Source organism: Balaenoptera musculus, chromosome 5, assembly GCF_009873245.2.
Source record: "Balaenoptera musculus isolate JJ_BM4_2016_0621 chromosome 5, mBalMus1.pri.v3, whole genome shotgun sequence".
Lineage (NCBI taxonomy): Eukaryota > Metazoa > Chordata > Mammalia > Artiodactyla > Balaenopteridae > Balaenoptera > Balaenoptera musculus.
In genome coordinates this window covers 128,342,572-128,348,571 of record NC_045789.1, presented here as the reverse complement: position 1 = coordinate 128,348,571, position 6,000 = coordinate 128,342,572, and positions in this window count along the sequence as shown.

The following is a 6,000-nucleotide window of genomic DNA, read 5'->3' as shown; positions in this document are numbered from 1 at the left end:
AGAAAGCAATTTGTATATAAATGACATCAGACTTCTCTAACACTGAAAATTTGAAAACAACAAAGCCATCAAAATTCTGAGAAAAACAAATTCAACCTAAAAATTCTGAAACTTGACAAACTATGATGAGAGAGCACAGAAGAAAGAAATTTTCAAAGTGATTTGAAAAATTTACTGATCTTATACCTCATCTCAAGAAGCAACTAGGTTTCCCAAGTGTGATGCACTAAATTACAAAAAAAAAAAAAGGAAGAAAAGAAGAAGACATGGGATCCAGCAAATAGTGCATTTACCATAGAAGAATGACAAAAAGAAATTTAGTATGGAGTGAAGAAAATTCTCAGTGTGACAGCTCTGTAGTAGTCTTAAGTTTAGGAAATTAATTATTAATAGATACATCCAAAAATACATGTTTTTTAGAAATTTATTATTATCTACAGGAAAATAAGAAAGGACATGCAATCATGGTAAATGCTTACAATACTTACATAGTTTATCATGATGAAGGGATATTGATTCAATAGAAAATCATAACATTAATTTAGAAGGGTGGAGGAAGGGAGAAAGAATAGTAATTAAGAGTGAGAATTCTTTACCTTTCACAAAATGAGACAAAGTCTGAAGTTGGTACTTCAAAAAATAGAAGCAAAATATATAATTTTTAAATATGGAAATAAACAAAACTTTAAAAAAGGTGAAAACATTTGTCTGTCAGGAGTCAGAATAAGTGAGGCTACTAGTTGACTTTTTAAACTATGTGCATTTATTACTCTCATAAGAATAAAAATAGTTAAAACAAAAGATTAAACAGAATAATAGGATGAGGAGGAGTAAAAAATTTCAAAGGGTGATGGTTCTGACAGTTCCCCACTTTGGGTGCACATAAAGCAGTTACCAGTACTGTATAGCTATTGTTGGAACTGAGACAGGCGCCCAACTTCTCTCTAGGTAGAATATTTTAAGAACAAAGAGATTTTCAAGTTTTCATAATTATATTTAATAATGTATTTTTTTAGTAACAAATGATGTCCCTCAATTACTTGAACTTTTCCAAAGTATTTGAAATATTCATCTGAACACACACACACACACACACACACACACACACACACGCAGAAGCATGCACCAAAAAGTCAATTTCTATGGTTTATATTTGCTTTACTGGCTTTTACATTTCTTATAGTACCACACATCTAAACTAAAAAGTAAAAGATCATAATGTTATTTATACTATATTAGTTTCTATATTTCAGAACTGGAAACTTATTCACCTGTTTGATTTCAGCAGTTTATAATTCTTGAACATATTTTGTTCTCCTTTATTTGGTATAATAACACTGAGCAAACATACACATACTAACACACCCATATACACGTTGGTGTCCAACTAAATAGATTTAGCCACTATCGTTTCTTTAAAATAACAGAAATTTCATTTTTAATAGACTAAAAAACTTATATTAATGTTTGAAAAGAGAATGAAGTGAGGCAATCGTATTTCACACCAATTAAACAAGAACAGAGCTAGGGATGGGACTAGACAAGGATTCACATGTGCAGGCTGGGGGGCTGTGGAGCTCAAACTTCCTTCCGGTGAAGAGGGATCAAGAAGGGCATGTGGGTTTCCTTATCCAAAGTAACTAGATGTGTGGTGGCGAGTAAGGGAAGTATAAAGCCTAAATCCTGTCAATGGTCAAACATCAAAAATCATGTCAGAATTGTTATTACATCTTCACTTATAAAAGTCAAATATAAGTTGATGTTTTTCAACATCATCAAGGACTGTATCTCTCACTTAATCACTACTGCTGTTAAATCAAAAGATGATAGATACATCAGTGTGTCCTACTTGCCGAAGTGCAGCTGTAAGTTTAAATATCTTAAAAATGCACTAAGAATGTTGGGGCACCCTTCCTGTCAATATCCATTTTTACTTACCATGTAATTAAAATTTTTACTATTTTAATTACTTCCTTTGTCTTAAAGCTTTTTACCTGGGATCACAGTGCACTTGCCTGAGGAATACATTTTAACACTTGCTTTAAGAGGACTTGCTGGTACAAATTTTCTTAGTTTTTGTTATAAAAGACATCTGCATTTTGCTTTTATTCTTAAAATAATACTTTTAATTAGATATAGCACTCTAGGTTTGCAGTTAATTTTTTAAACACAGAAGATAGTAATACATTGTCTTTTGGTTTCTATTACTTTTTTGATAAGTCTGCTCACTTTATCACTGCTTTCAAAATAGTGTGCCTTGGGCTTCCCTGGTGGCGCAGTGGTTAAGAATCCGCCTGCCAATGCAGGGGACACGGGTTCGAGCCCTGGTCTGGGAAGATCCCACATGCCGCGGAGCAACTAAGCCCGTGAGCCACAACTACTGAGCCTGCGCGTCTGGAGCCTGTGCTCCGCAACAAGAGAGGCCGCGACAGTGAGAGGCCCGCGCACCGCAATGAAGAGTGGCCCCCACGTGCCACAACTAGAGAAAGCCCTCGCACAGAAACGAAGACCCAACACAGCCATAAATAAATAAAAAATAAAAAATAAAAAAAATAGTGTGCCTTTTATCTGCCCTTCTGAATACTGCTAATATTTCACTTTGTTTTTGATGTTCAGCAATTTTACTGTGATTTTCTGTGGTGTAATTACTTACAATTAAACTGATTTGAGCTAGTAGTAATTTTTAAATCTGTGTCTTGATATTATATATCAATCTTTTAAAAATTCTTAATAATTTCTCATAATTTGTTGCTTTTATTCCCTTTCTCTATACCTTTCTCCTGGGTATCAAATTACATTTATGTTCAGACATTTCTGTGTCTTCTAGGTCTCTCACCTTCTCCTCTGTATTTTCTACCATTTTGTCTCTCCTTGTTGTAACCTGGATATTTTCTTCAATTCTGTCTTCTAGTTCACTTATATGCTTTTGAGACATATCACATATGTTATTGCCTCTATCTACTGAGGTTTAGAAAAAATTTAATAGACTTCAATTGTTAGAATAGTTTTATATTTATAGAGTTTCTCCTTTTATTAACTTCTTGTGTTAACGTGGTACATTTGTCACAATTAATAAACTGATATATTACTATTAACAAAATTCCACTGTTTATTCAGATTTTTAAAGCTTTTATCTATTGCCCTTTTCTGTTTCAGGACACCATGCAGGAAACCACATTACATTGAATCATTTTATATCCTTAGGCTACTCGTGACTGTGACAGTTTCTCAGATTTTCCTTGTTTTTTTTTTTAATGACCTTGACAGTTTTGAAGACTATTGCTCAGGTACACTGCAAGATGCTCCTCTGAAATTTGTCTGATGTTTGGAAATTGTCATGATTATACTGGAGTTATAGGTTTTAGGAAGCAACATGCAGGTAAAGTGCCATTTTCACCTCATTATATCAAGGGCACATGTTGTGCTAATGCTGACATTGACCTCCTCCATTGAAGTAGTGATTGTCAGGTTTCTCCACTGTAAAGTTACTCTTTTTTACCCCCTTTCCAAACTATTTTCTCTGGAAGGAAGTCACTCTACGCAGCCCATACTGAAGGATTGAGGAATTATTTTTCTCTTAATTTAGGGCAGAGTATCTACATGAATTATTCAGAATTCTAGATGGGAAATTTATCTCTCTTTCTTTCCTTTCTTTCTTTCTTTCTTTTTCTTCCTTCCTTCCTTCCTTCTTTCCTTCTTCCTTTCTTCAATCATATATTTTTATCAGTGTGAGTCATAAATATTTATACATTGCATTTTAATAAAATGCTATCTTATTTCATTTTTCTGCTCAAATTGTCCCAGTTTTGGTCATTGGTACCTCTTTTATTTGGCTCCTATATCCCTTTCACATACCCCCATCATTGCATTTGCTTGTTATTTTACCTCCTTATTTCCTGGCACTACAAGTTGCTCTAGTATCATCTTGTATATTTCCTGCCACAATCCTAGAACAGCCATTTCTCCATGGTGCCCTGGTTCCTTTTATTGGAGCATGATACTAGAAACCAAATCTTGGTATTGGGTGTGCTCATTGTTACTGGTGTAATCCACTGAGTTTTTGGTTTTTGGGTTTTAGTTTTGGAATTACTTTATTTCTTATTTCTCAAATGTGTTGTATTTTGTTTTCAGTGTTTTCTTTTCCAATCCCTTGTCAAAATTATATTTCATTTCTGTAAACAGAGAAAATATAGTTAAAGTTTCTATCTGATAATTCAAATATCTGGAGTACCTTTGGGGATGTTTTACTTGATATCATTTCTTCCTTTGGTTGCTCAGGTGGTCTTGCTTTTCACTTAATAATTTTTCATTGTCAGGATACTGCATTTGAAAAATTATGGATGGACTTCCCTGGTGGCGCAGTGGTTAAGAATCTGCCTGCCAATGCAGGGGACACAGGTTCGAGCCCTGGTCCAGGAAGATCCCACATGCCGTGGAGCAACTAAGCCTGTGCACCACAACTACTGAGCCTGTGCTCTAGAGCCCACGAGCCACAACTACTGAGCCCAAGTGCCACAAATACTGAAGCCCGTGCATCTAGAGCCCATGCTCTGCAACAAAGAGAAGCCATCACAATGAGAAGCCAACTCACCACAACAAAGAGTAGCCCCCACTCGCCACAGCTAGAGAAAGCCCGCACGCAGCAACGAAGACCCAATGCAGCCAATAAATAAATTAATTAATTAATTTAAAAAAGAAAAATTATGGAAGTAATTCAAGACCTAGGAGTATATTATCTTTCTCCAGAAACAGTTAACATTTGTTTATGGTGGGTGGCTAGGGGCACTAGCAATTTGGTAACTCCTGACTAGATTAACTCAAAACCCCATATTAAAGGTCTAGCAGAAAGAAATACATACCATTTTAGGCATTAAAACTATTTATCTCCATTTCCACTATCCCACACTTTATGTCTGACTTTCCAGACAACTTTAAAGGTATACAAAAAAGCAAGATAAACAACACATTGCCAAGAAATAGATCCAGATATAACACAGATGTTAGGAAACAAAGATTTTAAAATAATCATGATTAAAATTATAAAGGCACTAAGAAGGAATCTTCATAATGGGTGTTTCCAAAGAACTCATTAAAATATCCATGACTTATATAATGAGTTGCAAATATTTTCCAAGATCTGAGAGCACTGATGCTAAACCACTACCACAACGCAGTAAATCCCCTACATACGAACAAGCTCCTTTCTGAGAGCGCGTTTGTAAGTCCAATTTGTTTGTAAGTCCAACAAAGTTAGCCTAGGTGCTCAACTAACACAATATGCTATATAGTACTGTATTGTAATAGGTTTATAATACTTTTCACACAAATAATACATAAAAAACAAACAAAAAATAAAACATTTCTAATCTTACAGTACAGTACCTTGAAAAGTACAGTAGTACAGTACAACAGCTGGCATACAGGGGCTGGATTCGAGTGAACAGGCAAGAAGAGTTACTGACTGGAGGAGGGAGAGGAGGTGGGAGATGGTAGAGCTGAAGGATCGTCAGCAATAGGAGACGGAGGGCAAGCTGCAATTTCAGTCACGCCTGACGTTGATGGCACAGGTTCTGGTTCCTTGCTGGATTCAATTCTATCTACCCCCTTGAAAAAATGGCCCATTAATGTCTGGGTAATAGCTCTTTTTTCTCGTCATAGATGACATGGTAGCACTGGACTGTATTGTGAACAGCTGCTGCAACTTTCGTGTGCTGGTCTACGTTCAGGAACTGTGCCTCAAAAACTCACAGTGCCTCCTCAAATAAAGAAAATCCCTTGCCATTTCCTGGGTAGTGAATCTCTTCAGTTCTTCAGTTACTTCTCCTTCCTCTTGTCTCTCTTTGTCCTTTCTCTGGGCCTCCAATTCCATCAGATCTTCATTAATAAGCTCCTCGTGTTGTACAGCAAGGAGTTCGATGAAGTTGTCCTCTTGCAGATCTAGCTTCGGCTTCTCGCTGAGGGTCACTAAGTTGCTGAAGACCTCTTTGGACTCCTCATCCA